Consider the following 16,979-nt stretch of genomic DNA (forward strand, 5'->3'; position numbering starts at 1 on the left):
TAGAAGATAACATCAACAATAAAAAGCCACATGAACTACCACGTAAACACAAACAAAAATTTACCACAGAAATAAGCTTTGCTTCAACTGTCACAGCCAAGGCATCTTCACACATGACAGCTGCTTGTTCCAGGTATCACTCACTGACAGGATGTACATTGTGTTTTCCTGTCCTTTGACACAGTTGACATCTTCTTTGTTTTCCTGTTGTCATAGCAGGTCTTCGTGATGCTGTATCTGCCTATTTACCTGTCAGTTCGCTAGATGTGCTCCACAGTTTTTTGGCACAGTAGCCTGGGCAGAAATATTTTGGTTTTCTTCCTCTGTAAATGATCTCTTGCGAGCTCCATTCCAATCCTCTAAGAAAATTTCTCCATGATATTTTGCACTTGCTATTTTCTTTGTAAACTATCAAACATTTTATGTCACACACATGTTTAGAATCAAGTAAAATACAACCACTGGCCAATGTTTTGTGCTTCAAGTGATAGCATAGTTGCTGCATAACTTATCAAAAACATCTACTCCACCTTTGGTTTTGCTGTTGAAAGTTTCCATCTCAGGATTGCACTTCGTCAAGGTTCCCTATCAATATTTCCACCATGGTGAAATGTAGACATCAGTGGTATCAGTTTCTTTTCTTTGTCATATACAAGGCCACTATTATACTTTTCTAAAATCCAAAGATTGAATTATATAATTCTCTGTTTTGAAACTGGAACATTTCACTTTGGAATTTCTGCATGTTCCTGTGTACACTTCCTGTGCTGGTCAATTTGTGCTCCATCAGCAAATGGAACATCAATTGGAAACTGGTAGCCAATTGTTAGATGTCCATTCTGACTGGTTTGGGAGACAGGAACAAGTTTGTTCACAACATCATTCAGTTTATTAATACACAAATAAGGGCCTGGTGGCTGAGTTCCAGGATAAATGTCTAAACTGAAAGCATAGTAAGTCTTCCTATCTACAAGGGCATGTATTTTTATGCCATATTTTGACTCATAGCTTCAAGTCTTTGACATTCCAGCAATCACCATAAGAAACCCACGCTGAGTGCAGACCTAGGGATATTTCAGTCTAGTTAGTGAGGTGTCATAATAAATACACTTCTAAATATGCCTATTGGTGTACAGAGTGTTTTATTTGCATTTCAGCCTTTGTGCCTTCCACAGCATCTTGTAGCATTTCATCTGTTACAATTTCCAATACGGAGTGGCAGTACTGGCATTATATCCAATATGCTTCACCCCTACCAAGACCTTTACTGTATTTTTGGACCCAATTCTAACATTGGGTCAGTCCATTTGGTTGTGTGACCATTTCACAACATTTTGACTAGTCAAATATGGACTCACATTGCTGTTTTCTTCATGACCTAAGTCAAGGAGGTCTGCATTTTCTGTGTCCATATCAGTTAATTGATTGTTGCTCTATTTCACTGTCACAGGAACCTTGGGTCACATAGCCAATACCATCATCATCATCATCATCATTATCTACCCACACCGCTCCTGTTATGAAAAATTGTATTTTTATCATAATAGATCATCTTCATCATCCATGCATAAGTAACCTAATGATTCACTTTTGACCTCCTCCAAAATTTGCAAATTTGATTTTGCATGTGTCATTGACCTAAAGCAGGCTACTTCCACCTGAAAAATAAAAAATAAATTTGTTAACCAATCCTAGAGTGGTGTGAGTCTCTTGAATCTTCTGTGATGCTCAGGTAGACATATGCAAAAACAGCTAGACTGAGCATAATGGTAGATCTAGGTCCTGTTTTGACACTTTTGCAAAGGGAGACCAAGATGGCGGAGCAGTGAGCAGCAGAGAAAGAGCCTCTCTCAGAGTTGCCATCCAGATGCTGGAAATATAGCAATGTGAGGAAGACAAGAAGGAGGGAAGTGGGCCCCTCGACCCAGAAAGAGTCTGAAGTGCAAACTGAAGCACATGGAGAGAGTGATGAAAGAAACTTCAACAAAGAAGAAAGAGGTAATCAGTGGTGCCTTCTCCCTGAGACCAGAACCACTGCACGAGAGGACTGGTTCAAACCTGCAGACACATGGTGATGGCTGGCAACCCAAGGCCTCTGCTGTGGAAGGGAGCAGTGGGTATAAAGGACTACACTGGCTGGCAGTGAGTGCCGAGGGCTCGGTCCTCCCATGGGACACAGCAATTTGCCTGGAGCCAGGAGCCATCCTGAAGCCTGGCCGGCTGAGCTCAGAACTCACAGCAGCTGCCAGCTCTACCTAGCAGGTCCCAGCTGGGCTCAGACCTACAGAAGTTGCTGGGATGGCAGTGAGCCCAAATGGTCTCCACCAGAAAGTGTGGGTTTGCTGAGAATATCCACTACCCCACCAAAAAGCTACTGCTGGCTTGGTGGGACAGATTGGCAAAGATCGGCACTGTCTCCAGAGTCTACTCAGTCTACCAGTGAACCCCCAGGCAACCCTGGAAGTGGACCTTTTCTTTTCTCTTCCCTTCTCATTTTTGTTTTGTTTTTTGGAGTTTTGTTTTGTTTTCTTTTGTTTGGGGGGGGGGGTTGCTGCTATAGTGGTAGTTGGTTTTTGGTTTTGGTTTTTGCTTTTGTTTGATTTTTTTTCTCCTTCATTGTTTGATCTTGTTTTTATCAGTGTAAACACGGTTCCTCGCCTGTGTGGTTGGGGTCCTGTTCCATCCCTCTTTTTCTCTCTTCCTGCTCTCTTTCCCTCCAGGTTTCTGTACCAGTTTTCCAAAATGAGCATAATCCCCCTTTGTCCTCCAACCTTACTTCTAATTACCTCCTCTTCTTCCACTTCTCTATTTCTCCTTAACCCATTTTAAAATTTTAACCCCTGAGGGCAAAACTGACATAGTAAGGACCACTTATTGTTTACCATATATAGTTTCTTGTTTGTTATTTTGTTATATAATCACAAATCTAGTTCATACAGTTAAAAGTCACAAATTAAAAATAGTTAGCTCATTTTGTCATTTTCTAGGCTGTGTTTGATGCTATTGTTACACTACAGCCAAAAGTGACATAATTGTTCTAAATAGCTGTTCGTCCTGGTGGTCCATGACTGAGATTGACTAAAGGTCACTAAAGATATGGTGCATGGTGCCAAAGAACCAGGGACTGGGACAAACAAGCAGCAACTGTCATCTCCAACAAACTGAACAGGGAGGAACTCCTCACAAACTCAAAACCCAAGAACTAGCTATACCTGTAAGACACCTCAGAGAGGCAGTCATTACCTAGGGGTCTTAAATACTAGAAACAAAGCAACTCACCATAGGCAATTCACAAGAATCACCCCGGAATTAAACTAAAAAAAGAAAAAAAAAGACACTTAAATAAAATGCAACCCCAGACTTACAAAGGCAAACCCAGGGAACAATGAGGTGGGACGATCCGAAAGTCTCCCCTGCCCTTTCTGAAGTGGTAACAACAAAGCAATTGAATGAAGCTCTGGAAAAAATCCAATCAGAAGTAATCTCTCAGATAACATCAGAGATGGTGCCCAAAATAAAGACCACGTTTAGTGATGCTGGAGCAGATAGTGACACTTTTGCACACAAGCACACCCCTTGCCTTTTGTCACGCCAAGTGGGTAAACACACGTATGGGAAGCTACTGAGATGCACAGTCAGCTATCACACTAACTTACAGATCTACAGTGGAAAAGCGAGGGTGGCCCTGCTGAACCCAATCTTACTAACCCCAGTCTTCTTGTTCTTATCATTGCACCGTGAATCCATTCCCCCCCCCAGAGCCACACATTCTGAATCCAGCCCCTCTGAAGAGCAGTGCACACCCCCCAGGGACTGCATGAAGCTTTGGGAGGAGGACTTCTAGAACCAAGCCATAACAGATATTTTTAAAAATATCTCCCAAATGGACAGAATAGGCACACAAAACACCAAAATATATAGCTCATATTAGGTACATGTTGAAATCTCAACAATTTTAAAGAATTTAAAACTTTTTGGGTTTTTTTGAGACAGGGTATCACTATATATTGTAGGCTGCCTTGAACTCACTTATGTAGTCCAGTCTGGCCTCTAATTCACAGCAATCTTCCTGCTTCAGCCTCCCAAGTGCTGGGATTATAGGTGTGTACCATCACACTCGGTCCAGTTTTCTGACTACAGTGGAATTTGGCTGCAACTGTGGGGAAATTTCAATTTCAAATACTCTTCTAGATAACCCATGAGTTAAAAACATATATATATAATAAAAGCTTTAAAGTCTAAAATAAATGAAAATGAAAATGTCAAATGTATGAAATTAAAGCCTATTCAGAAAGAAATTTTATAAATGTAAACTCACATAAAACAAAGAAATTCAATGACCAAAGTCTCCCTCCCAAGAAATTATAAGAGAACAATGAACCTAATCCAAAGAAGGAAATACTCAAGCCCAGAGGTCCTCTAACAGACACCTGTGACCACAGCTCTGTCCAGCAGGGTGCACTGCCCCCAGGAGGGTCACACTGGACCCACAACATTTTTAAGGAATTTACATAGCAAAAATACTGCTGGCCTGGGCTGAAGGACAGAGCAGCAGTGCTAAGTGAAAGCGGGGAGTTTGCACCTCCTGCCTCGCCCCTTTGGAGCACATGTGCTCTGCCAGCCCTGCCGTGGCCTGGGAGGTATGGGGTGGATGATGGCTGAGCCCCTGTCTCGTGGGCACAAAGCCAGGGAGGGAGTGTGCCCTGGGGATGGTCAGCTCCCAGGGAAGCCTGCACACTCAGGGCATGAAAGGGACAGGGAACACTCGGGTCTGTCTGCACTGCTACAAATCACCACGCAGCAGGCAGCTCAGAAACAGGACATCTGCTTCTCACACTTCCAGGCCATGAGTCTGAGAGGAGAGATCAGAGCTCGCTGGGCACTGACCCCACGGGCAGGCTCCATCCTCAGGACACAGTCCCCTCCCAGAGGTGCTGCCTCCTGCCAGGCTTACTCTGGGTTAGGGTTAATCACCGTGTAAACTGAGGAGGGACACAACACTCCAGCTGTGTGGCATGTAGGGCTGGCTGAGAAGGCCTTCGTGGCCCCTAGTTGAGTGTCCAGGGAAGGGACTGGAAGTCCTCCCTGTCTCTCAGGGGAGGAAGTAGAAGACCTTAAGGCCATGGGTGGGGATCTAGGGTGGGGGACAAAGTGACAAGACCCCATCCGTGGATTCCAAAGGGCTACACCCACAGCCTAAGTCACTGTTTTACCAATGTCTGGAAGGCTCAAAAGCCCAACAGCCAGGCCCAATTGGACGCTTGCATTCCACTGTGTTGGGGTTTGCAGGGCAATAGATTTAATATCAGACACGTACTTACAGGATTATTTTATAATATTCACCCAAGAAGTCAAATGCAGAAGAGCATAAGACATCTGTCCACATGCTGGAGACCCAAAGAATCCAGCTGAGGGCCTGGATCTCATGACAATGTCCTGCATGAGTCCAGCTGAAGACCTAGAGTCCATGGCAATGTTCCCCATGAGTCCATCTGGAGGCCCAGAGCCCATGACAGTGTCTCACAGAAGTCTGTTTTATGAATCTGTGCTGGGAAGGCCCAAAGGCCAGTGGTAAAAGCTAGAAAATCTGCGCAGGCAGGGTGAAGGATCTGTGCCAGCAGCTAAGGGTTCTGCACTAGAGCCAGGAAATGATGCTCAAAGTAAGGATCAGAGCTCCCCTGAAAAGTACCACAGCCATCCTTAGTGACCGCAAGGTCCTGAGCTCCTCAGGTGATGAGAACAGCGGAGTTCATATCAGGAAGCCAGCATGACGAGCTTCTCCCGGAGAATCAGCAGCAACCACCTTCCCCTCCAGCTCTCCTCTCATGTGGTTGGTAACAATGCTCAGGTGGGCCTTCTGCACCTAGCACTGCACTGGCTCTGGTCAGCTGGGGGTTCCGAGGGGCCCCTTAGCTCACCCACCACACATTCTGGGAATGCAAGGTGCTCTCCCCACTGCGTCCTTACCCTCACTGCTCAGGATCTGCCTCATCCAGGGCTCAGAAAAGCTCATGCCCTCAGCTACTCTGATGCCAGCCCCTCTCCCTCACACCCACCACATACCCACAGCAAAACAGGTCCAGCAAGGCCCAAAGTCTTGGCCTCTCCCCAAGGGCAAGGCCAGCTCTTGCAGTCAGATGCTCTTTTCAGGGTGCAAGTCGCACTATGACCACTGTGGTCCCCTCACTGCTTCAGCTGTCCCATGGGCTCTACGGGCTCTTTAGAGTGCGACGCCAAACCAGCAGAGACTCTGTGGCCTCTGCTGCAGCTTCCCTGGCCTCCTTTTTCCTGACCACCCCTCGAGTAAAGGCCTCTGGGATGTTGGATTTCAGCTGCACTGGCTCCCAGGAAGCCCTGGCATGCTCTGGGCACAGCTCACTATGAAGCAGCGGCCCATCACTGGGTAGCCCAGGAAGAGCAGGACCCAGGCCAGCACCAGGCACTTGATATTTATTGTCGAAGAAGTGACTGAGCCTCATGGAACCTGAAAGTTGGCCCAAGCAGTAGACGCTCTTAACCTCCCTGCACAGATGGAGAGAGTGGCCCAGAGAGCTGAAGAGAAATGGCCAAGGTCACGGAGTAGGGCCAGGCAGAGGACTGGCAACTCCCCTGAAATTCCCACCTCCTGGAACGAGTTTCCACGGTACAAAGAGGGAGAAGCAGGGGTGCAGGGGTCTAGTCTACTCTTCCCTGAGTAGGGCCTACTCTTCTCAGCCTCTTCCTCTTTCCCCATGTTCAGTAGCCGACATGCACCCCTCTAACTACTTCCCAAGGAAGCAGCCTGAGCAGCCTTTCCCACAGATTTGAAAATTCCTTGCAATAAAAATGTCAGGGGTGAAATAAGACAATGGATTTTCTCAGCCCCGCCTCAAGCCAAATTACACACTACAGAGCCAACATCAGAACCATAAAATTCATGACAAGGGTCACCTTTCTTGCTAGAGCCCCAGTTAAGGCCAGGATTCAGTGGCTGGGGTGTGAAAACTGTCATTCGCCAAGGCTTTTCAGACGGGGCTCCAGGCTGCCCAGGCCTCTTCCCAACCTCCACCCCCACCGGCCTGGCTCCCCGCCCTGCCACACTTCCCTGCCAGGAACCTGAGAAAGGCTGTCAGATTCCTGAGGTGAACAGCTGGGAATGCTGGAGTCAAAGCCTGCTTGCAGCCCTACACAGAGATGCACACCTGTAATCCCAGCTACATGGGAGGCTGAGAGAGGAGGACAGCCAGTTCCAGGCCAACCAAGGCATTTTGGCAAGATCCTACCTCAAGTAACATTTTGAAAGGGGTTGGGTGTATAGGTCACCACTCACTGGTTTTGATCCCCAGTACCACACATACAAGCTTGCCTTGCACCTGCTCCAAATCCATCCATCAGGGGACACAGCCCTGAGGGCTTGAGTCCCCTCTCCCGCTCTGCAGGGCTCAGAGTAGCTGTGGTCACACCCAGCACTAGGCAGAGTCTGCAGACCCGCTCACTGCACACTGGGGCCAGGCAGATGTCCAAGGCATCTCCCGGTGGCAGCACAGCACAGACCCATGCATCCTGCTCAAGACTTATTTTTCTGAGTGTTTCTGTTTGTTTCTGGTTTTGTTTGCAGTGCTGGGTTTTATCCACAGTGCAACCCAGAGCTCTCTGCGTGCTGGGCACGCACTCTACCACTGAGCTGGACCTCTACCTTCTAACTTGTTCATTCAGGTGAAGAAACTCAAAGATTCCTTGCCCCAAAGCACCTGAAAATCCTCCTGTGGCCCAAAGACCAAAGGGTGCAGGGCCAGGCTGCCACACAATTCCCCGGGTCAGGCCCCGTTAGGTCTTCGTATCTTACTGATACGGATGACAGCGAGCTATTCTGGATTTGAAGGCCTTGGGGGAAAACAGTAGTGTTTTCTAGAGCTGACAGAAGAAAGGGCAGTGACCCCACAAAGTGCCAGTCACTGAGCTCTTACTCTGCCTCTTTGCTTGTGACAACTATATTTGAAGTCCTTACAATAACCTGAGGTCCAGAGCAAGCCCAGGCCCCTGTCCCACATGCCCGCCTCCCTCCAGCCTCATCTGCAAGGAAGAAGCAGTGGACCCGAAGCAGAGAGGCCCCACCAAGCCCAAGCGCCCAGCCTACACAGCAGGAAGCCCAGACCCTGGGATTCTGTGTCCAAGCTCCGGGCCCAGGCCCAGCAACTTCTCTGCCACCAGCCATGATGCCCTGACAGCGGATTTCTTCTGCTTTCTGTCCGTTCCCTGTGGAGATTAAAAGGTAACGCCTTGGGGGCTGGGGATTTAGCTCAGTGGCATAAGCGCCTGCCTTGCAAGCAGGCAGTCGTGAGTTCAATCCCTGGTACCGATAAAAAGGAAAAAGACAAAAAAAAAAAAAAAAAAAATGCTACACCTGACAGCGAAGAGGGCTCTTCAGAGCCAAGGAGAATAAAAGCAGCCCCTCCCACCCTGCAACCCCGAAGTGTTACAGAGGTCACATGGGGAAACCCCCACTGCCACCATGGCCAGCAGGAACCAGACACTCTTCCCCATCCCTGCCGACACCAGGCCCAGATGGGAACCTAGATGTCCACCTCTCCCAACACCCTCTTCTCAGGCCATGAGGTATCAGGGATGCCTGTCAAGGCAGAAGGCCCAAACTAGATGCAAAACCTCAAGGACAGAGCTGAAAGTCACAGATCAGCTTGAATGAGAAGAGACAGTGGGCAGACTGGCGTGGAGAAGCTGCATGCTAGAATCGTATGGCAGGGATTTTAAGGCAGCCATCGTCAGTATGCTTCAACAAGGAACAGGAAACAAGCTGACATAAATGAGAAACAGAAAGTCTACAAAAAGTAGAAAATAAAAGAAGGAAGCAAATGGAAACACTGGAACTGAAAAATACAATATGCAAAGTAAAGTGAGGACTTGCTGCGTGGGCTCTGCAGCGGAGCAGGAAGCACGAGGAGCGAGTAAACCGGGCAAGAGAACACGGTGAAGGCTCCCGGCTGAACCACAGGTAAAACCAACTGGGGAAATGCGAGGACGCGGGAGACCAGGCCATGACAGAAGGAAGACCCAGCGTTCAGGTCTTTGGAAAGAAGGGCACGGGAGGAAACTATCCAGGGAGGAAAGGGCTGGGATTTCCCAAGCTGGGAACAAGCAACCCTAAGAAGCCGAGCAAAGCCCAGACAGTATGAAACATGCACCAAAACACATCACATGGACGATTCTGGGACTGAGGAGGAGAAGACATTGGAAAATCTGGAGAGAAACAACACCTCACCCGAGACAAAACCATTTGCTGACAGTGGATTTCTCAGCAGAAACCTCCAAGACCTGAGGGAAGTGGCACAGTCCTTTTTAAGTGCTGAATTAAATGTGCGTGTCATAGAAACAACAAATAAATGTATGAAAATGCTCGAACCACTGGTCATTTGAGAGATGCAAATTAAAACAACACTGAGGTGCCACCTCATTCCAGAAAGAACGGCTGTCATCAAAAAATCAACCAAAACCAAATGCTGGCAGGGCTGTGGGGAAAAAGGAACCCTTCACTGTAGATAGGACTGCAGACTGGTACAATCACTATGGAAATCAGTGTGAAGATTCCCCTAAAAACTAGGACTAGAGGTTCCACTTGACTCAGCTATTCTCCCCATTAGAGTTAAAAACATCACACTGCAGTGATAGATGCATATCTAGCTTCATAGCAACACAATTTATAATAGCTAATTTTTGGGAAACCGCCCATATGCCCACCCAAAGCTAAGAGAGTGGAGAAAATGTCATATTTATACATAATGGAGTATTACTCTGTGATAAAGCAGGATAAACTCCAGTCATTGGCACGAAAATGGATGCACCTTGAGGTCATAATCTTAAGTAACAAATCAGACAGAGGTTTAAATATCACATGGTTTCATTGTGTGAGAAGCCCAAAGGGAAATGAGGCTCATGGTGGAGCACGGCTGACAGGAAGCGGGAAGAACAGGCCCAGGTGGGGAGGGGAGCAAAGGGAGGGTGAGGGAAGAGGAGGAAAGAAAAGAAGATACACTATGCACAGGTGCAAATCCCCTGTGATGCATGTTACCGGGATGTGTGACAAACGTGCACTAATAGAAAAAGTTAAAAGATGTGCTTCAAAACTGAGGGGACAGCCAGACCTCAGAGAGAGGAAAAAGGATCTTCCACAAGCTGATCTCACCTCAAAGGACAGCTCGAGGAAGGAAAAGAGACCTGCAGAAAGTGTAAAAAGGTCAATAAGTGCAAGAAGCCAGGCTTTTAAAAGCATTTATGCAGCAGTCATGTTTTCCAGGCCACTGCCAGGCATGCAGAGGGGGCTTGGTTTTTTATTTTTGCCATACTGAGTGTTTTACCATTGAGCTATATTCCCAGATACTAACCATTCATTCATTTAGATATTCATTGAGAGAGAATCTTGCTAACTCACACGGACTGGACTTGAACTTTCAAGTGTCCTGCCTCAGCCTCCTGAGTAGGTGGGAATTCAAGGGAGAGCTTGGCATAGGTTTGTTTTGTGGTTTTTGTGGTACTAGAAACTGAACTCAAGAGTGTTCCACAACCAAGCTAAACCTCTAACCCTTTTTTATTGTTTTCATGTTGAGACTATCTCACTACATTCCCCAGGCTGGCCTTGAACCTGTAATTTTCCTGCCTAGTCTTCCAAGTAGCTGGGATTACAGATGCACACCACTGCCGTAGGTTCCCAAAGAGGTTTAATCAGCAGGTGTGTGAATGAGGGACGCCCAGGAAACTACAGACTCTTTAGAAGAGGTTTGGACTGGTTTCATACAGGAGAACCAATCATTTTGTCTGCTTTTCAAAAGATTCACTATCCTTATCTATAAGTCAAGTTTCTCTCAGAGAGCATCAGATACTCATAATAACTTCAATTTCATCCTCAAGTCGGCCCAAGTAAGATCACCAGATTCAGTGAACAAAGGCACAGGAGGCTCAGTCAGTGGAAATGGTGTGTAGGCCACAGATACACTAGAAAGAGCTCACTGTTTACCCGAGTTCTGCTTCCTGGACATGGAGTAGGCACCCGTCAGGACATCAACGCCAGTGTCTGGAGGGTGCCTGGAATGCCCCCCACCGCCAAAGACTCATGAAGAATGAGGAGAGGCCCAGGAGGTGACCCTCATGAGGGCTCAGTCTTCACACATGGATTCACACCCAGTAAAGAGCTCGAGGGAGCCCACCAGGCCCTCTGCCTCTTTCCTTCCCCCATGGAGTACACAGTGCTCAGGGCCACTGCAGAAGCAAACTGGGCCCCCACCAGACACCGACCTACTGGCTCCTTGACCTTGGACTTCCCAGTTCCAGAACCGTGGGAACTAAGCCTCTATTGTTTTTAAATGACCTGGTCTCGGGCATTTTGTTAGAGCAGCAGGAACAGACTAAGACACATGGATAGGAGTATTGTGAGGCTTGTTTTTTTCAATTGTAACTCATAAAACTAAAGTGCATCTGGTCTTTAGAGAAGAATCTTCTCAACCTGGCCGTGGATCTGAGTGGTCACCCCAGCCTGCCACAGCAGGAGAGAGGCAGACTTGTGCTCAGAACAGTACAGCAGACCCTGGGACAGGGTCGGGTGTCCCAGCTATAAGAGCTGGGAGGGGAGGTCAGGCTGTCTGTGAACTAAGCTTTTCTTCAACCTGACTGGCTGGGGAGCCACCTAGCAGATGAGGAAAGACCCCTGTGTGTGTCTACAGGGAGGTGGAGGTGTGGCCTTGGAACTATATCCTGTCTGAGTCCTTCCTCTCTGGTACTGTTACACCACCCCACCCCTCACTGCTTTCCGGCCACCATGAACTAAGCAGCTCTGCTCCGCCAGGCCTTCCACCATGGCGTCCCTGCCTTGGAGCCAGCTGAACATGAACTGAGTCCTCTGAAGCCATGAGCCACCTCAACAGCAGGAAAGCCGACTAAGACACCAGCAAAAGGGGCATTGGAAAAGGGGCAGCCTTTGGGTGTGGCTGAGGTGGGGAGGGCTCCCACAATCTGCCAGGCACAGCTGCCTGGGTAGCTCTCATTGGTGAAATTTTCAAGGCCGCACATCAAATACAAACCTGGAGTCCTCACTGGGTTTCTAAAGCCATGAAATGTGAGCTCCCCAGTGCTCTCCAGTACAACAGGCCCCTCTCACCTGGCCCCATGTTCTTGAGACACCCGGAGCCCACAGGCTTCCACGGCTCAGCCCAGGGCCGCAGCCACTCCTTCAAACACGGTGTGCACAGCCCAGCTGAGACCCAGAGACCACACACACACACACACACACACACACACACACACACACACTTCCAAGAACCCCTTCCCAGGGCTGCTGCAGAGAAGCCGGACACCCCAGATCCATGAGCAGGCCAGGGAAGACAGCGCCTCCAGCAGCCACTGGGGCAGGGGCAGAGCACTTGGGGGCTCTGCAGTGGGCTCCCTGGAGACTGCTTCAGCCTACAACACAAACTCATTCTGCTGGAACAGGTCCCTGCTCATTCACTCATTCATTGCACCAGGATTTATGGTGCACTGCCTGTAAGCCAGGCTCTGGAGAGGCGACCAGATGCATGGGAAGGGAACGGGACTGCAGGCTCTGCAGGAGACATCAGCTGCCATCTAATCCTCCTGACTTATTTCCCCACTGACAACCTCTTCTGCCACCAAAAGTCACTGTGAAGTCCAGACAGGAAGGGCGGGGGAGGGGGGTGCGTTGGGCTCTGCCAGTGCTGGCCGTGGGGGAACCAGGCCGAGGGAGCAGGCAGAGCAACCACCTCCTCACTGCAGAAGCAGGGGTTGAGGCAGGTCCCCTCATCCAGGTGCAGTGAGTGCTTGAGCCCCCAGTGTGCTAGGTTTGGGGTATTTTTTTCAGACTTTGAAAAATTCACACACACATAAGTAGACATATTAGGGTTGGAAGCCATGTTTAAGGATAGAATTGAATTCACTTACGTCTCCTATGCACCTTGCATTTAATGCTGTGTTGGTGGCAGTTTCCACCTGTGGCACTGTGTCCAAACGTTACAGGTTTGGAGACGCTCTGGATGCTGGGTTTCAGACATTAGCTTGCTGGGCCTGGAACTCTGCAGGGCAGAACAGATGAGGGGCCTCGGAGCTCACAGCAGAACAGAAGGACCAGGAGACCCTGATCAGAGCACAGAATTCCCAGGGATCCACCACAGAACACAGGACACAGGCCCCAATGGCAGGTAAGGTTTCCTGGGGCGGCCTGGACCCCCGCTGGCTCTAAAACCTTGTGGTGTTTCCTCCTGCTCCTCCAAGCGCTTCCTGAAAGCAGCTCACAGGGACAGGCGGCTGGGGCCACCTGGGTCACCCCCACCTGGAGGAAGCAACAATGTATACATGCTGCCTTACTTCACCCCAAGGGACATGTGTCCGCATTCTGCCCTGCGGAGGGAAGCAGAAGGACACAGGCATGACCAGAGCAGGAAGCGGACCTGAGGGTTGGTGCACCAGTCTGACAGAGTCCTGCTTATTAAGGCACTCTGCCGCCTAGACAACTGCGCTGTCCCGGGAGCTGGCAGCCGACACATGTGCTGGCCCCTGAAGGCCTTCCCCTGGAAGCAGCACCCACTGGTGAGAAGCAGCCCTCCGCCCCCGCTCGGGCTCCCCAGGGGTGACTCATCCTATGCAGGAAGAGCATGAAACCTGGAGCCGAGCTGGCAGACACCGGCTTTGTGTTTGGAGCACTGCTAAACCCAGCTCGCTGCTCTCTAGGACGCACATCGGTACCTGCGAGTGGGAGGCGAGCAGGGTGCTCTTTTCTCCTCCAGTCCGCGCTGGCTTTGTCATCAGGCCAGAGTACAGCCCACCCCTGCACTGTGGTCTGAACGCATTTTCCCTCACGGGCAGGGGACGCACTTCCAGGCTTCGCCAGCAGAGGGCAGCAGAGGGACACTGGAGAAGGAAGCCGCTCCGACCGCTCCAGGGGACCTGCTGCTCATTCCGGGTGCCTGGGGAGCGCGCGGCTCCCAGGGGAGCTGCGGGGCAAGGGGGCTGCTGGGTGGCACCCCATCAGCGCTCTCAGAGAAGGCTGCGGGCACCCCCATGGGGAACTTCCAGCAGCTTCCCAGCAAGTGTGACGACACTCCCCTTCCTGGCACCTGCGAGGAAAATGGTGTGGGTGCTCCAAGGTGCATGGCCCTGAACCTGTAGCAAACTTCCTGCCTCAGACTCCCAAGTGCTAGGATCACAGGCGTGTATTGCCACCTTTGCACGGGTGCTCTCCCTGTGCTCCCCTTTGCTCATGTCACTGTGTGGTTACCTCCTCCTGGCCCAGACACAGACTGACACTAGTGCTGGGAGGCCATAGGACACAGACCTGCCACAATTCAGTCTGGGGACTGCTTTACTCCCAGCCTGAGCAGGGTCCCACTCCCTACCAGCCAGCAGAAGGTGGGGTGCACTACTTAGAACTACCTGCCAGTGTCAGGGTCAATCCAGGTGTTAACCCGGGCATACTGTGAGACTGCCAGCTGCACTGGTGCCCAGGGGGGCCCCATGGCTGCATGGGATGTGGACTTCCGAGGGCACTGACTGCTGACAGACGACAGCCAGCTTGGGCCTGGGAAACTGAGCAGGAGTCATGGTGACAGCTGCAATGGCAGCCCTAAAGGAGGCCTCTCTGCCCCAAGTCACAAGCATGGTATTTCTGAAATCAAACTCCCTAGTTCTGGCTGCGCATGACTGCTGAATCCATGATCTCACCAGCAGCTCATTAGGAAGGGGGTACATGGAACAGGAAAGGGCCATGGACTTGCAGCAGGCTGTTTGGCAGGACCCAGGCAACACTGACTGTGACCCTTGGGGCCTCCTGAGCCTGTGCAAAGGGTGGTGCAACCCATTCACAGGCTCGAATGTGCCTTCAATTGGAAATCCTGGGGCGATGTCCTGGAGCAGATACTCCTGTCTGTCCCCATAGTCACTGGGAATTAGGGCCTGGGAAGGGGGGCACCCCAACAATAGCTGATTCCAAATAGGCACAACTCTGTGGATACTTCTCAGGAGAAACCCGGAAGATCTGTGAGGGAATCAGACCAAGAATGTGGACTCTGATGTCAGAGCAGAGCAGACCAAACCTACTGGTGCATCATGTTGCTAGAGGGCCTAGACCTAAGTCCCTGCTTGGGCAGCTGGAGGAGGGGCTAACAGCTTACCAGATCACGGGGCTGCGACACTAGGGTTCCCCTGGCAGGGGGAGGATGCACCAAAGGTGAAGGGAGACCAGAGTGCTGGGCTGGATGGAGCCTACACGGCCTGCAGCTCCCCCTACACCCAGGGAAAACAGCAGAGCCCATTCCTCCACCTGCGGGCAGTGGTGTGTGCTAGTGGCCCCTGGTCGCAGTGGGAAGCACGGCTTCTGGAGGAGCAGAGGCCAGGTGGGAGGGCAGGTGCGTGCCAGCTGCTAAATAACTGTTCCACAGCTAAGTTGATGTGGTGTTCCTAGGGACACGGCATTCCAAAATGCCCAAGAGAAAACGGGGGATCCAAAAGCCTGAGTACCTCTGTGGATGGTGCCAGCCTCTCTTCAAGCCCCAGACCTAGCTCTGTGCACAGGTTCAGAACCTTGACCCAAAGGAAGGCTGGGCTCCCCGGGGAAAGAAGCCTGTACCCTGTTGGCGACACTCCCCCACCCCACAGTCCCGCCCTGGGCTTCGGCAAACCGCTGCTAGCGGGCACCCTGCGGGGCTCACCAATAGAGGGCGCTAGAGGCACACTGCAGAAAGGACAGATCCTCTTGTCTTCCCCCTGGCTTCTGCAGGGTCTCTCTCATCCCTATGGGAGACCCCAAGGCGCTGCCTCTAGCAAGCTGCCAGCAGCCTCCGGGTTGTGTTCCGCACAGGTTCTAGCAGGTTTCTCCCCCGTTCCTGGGGAGCCAGGCCTGTTGTAGACAGGGTCCCGCAAGTCCAGCGCCATGCCCCAGCCGGCTTTTAGGGACCCCCAGCCCCACCTCTGTCAAGTGGCTGCCCACCCACCCTGGCCATGGGCAGCCCAGTGAACTTTCCATCCGGAGCAGGCTGTGGAGCCGTTACTCTGCTCCAACAGGGTGCGGGGTTTGGAGACCCAGCTGTAGAAGCCCTGGATCTCAGGCAGTTAGAGCATCCCCGCCCACCCTCTGCCGATGCACAGGGCCCCAGGGGCCGGCGACATGGACAGTGGCCTCAGGCCTGGGCCGCAGCATCTGGTGAGGGTGCCATGCAGCTTCCCCTCGGGGCAGAGTGGACAGGGAAGAAGGCCCGGAGACACGAGGAAGTTTGTGAACAGGGTGAGCTCTTAGGGTGGTGGTGGGCTGGGGAGGTGCACTCGGGGCTTAAAAGGCTGCCTGATCCTAGTTCCCCCCACACTCTGCTCCCAGAGGCACCTGACACCACCAATTCCAGTGCTTCTGGCAACTCACTCATCTGTTCCCATGTTTTCCTCACAATGCCATTTTATTGGGTGCTTCTAAATAGTATTCATGTATCTCCTTGCAAGGTTCCAAATTGTGCTTTAAAAAAAAAAAAAAGCTCTGTTGTTTCAGTGAACTCTGGCGAAGGATGGATGGCAGCTGGATCCAAGTGCTCAGCCCCAAGCTGAGACACTGTTGCGGCAGAGGGCACAGCTGGCATATGTGACAGCGACATGGCCACCACAGACAGGCCACTGGAGGCAGCGCCCTTCCCGCAGGAGCTTTGGGTGGCTTCGAGGAATGGAGGCAGCACTGAAAAGCTGGCAGAGAAGACACACAGGAGCCCCAAGGAGCCGATGTCTCCACTCCACTCACTCGGCCCGCAGCTTCCCCCTGCCGTGGAGGTCACACACAGCGCAAGGGGCCGGGTATGAGCCTTGCCCACAGTCACCAACACGGTATCTGTCACTGGCTGGAAAATGTGGGTTGGGGCCCAACTGTTCCGGGCCAGAAACCAGGGCCACTCTGAATGGGGTCATCAAGCAGTGTGGGCCTCCCTGGGGTCCTGGAACACCCGGAAAGT

The sequence above is a fragment of the Cavia porcellus genome, unplaced genomic scaffold (genome assembly GCF_034190915.1).
Source record: "Cavia porcellus strain 051 isolate PalLab524CR breed Dunkin Hartley unplaced genomic scaffold, mCavPor4.1 scaffold_26, whole genome shotgun sequence".
In the NCBI taxonomy this organism is placed as follows: Eukaryota; Metazoa; Chordata; class Mammalia; order Rodentia; family Caviidae; genus Cavia; species Cavia porcellus.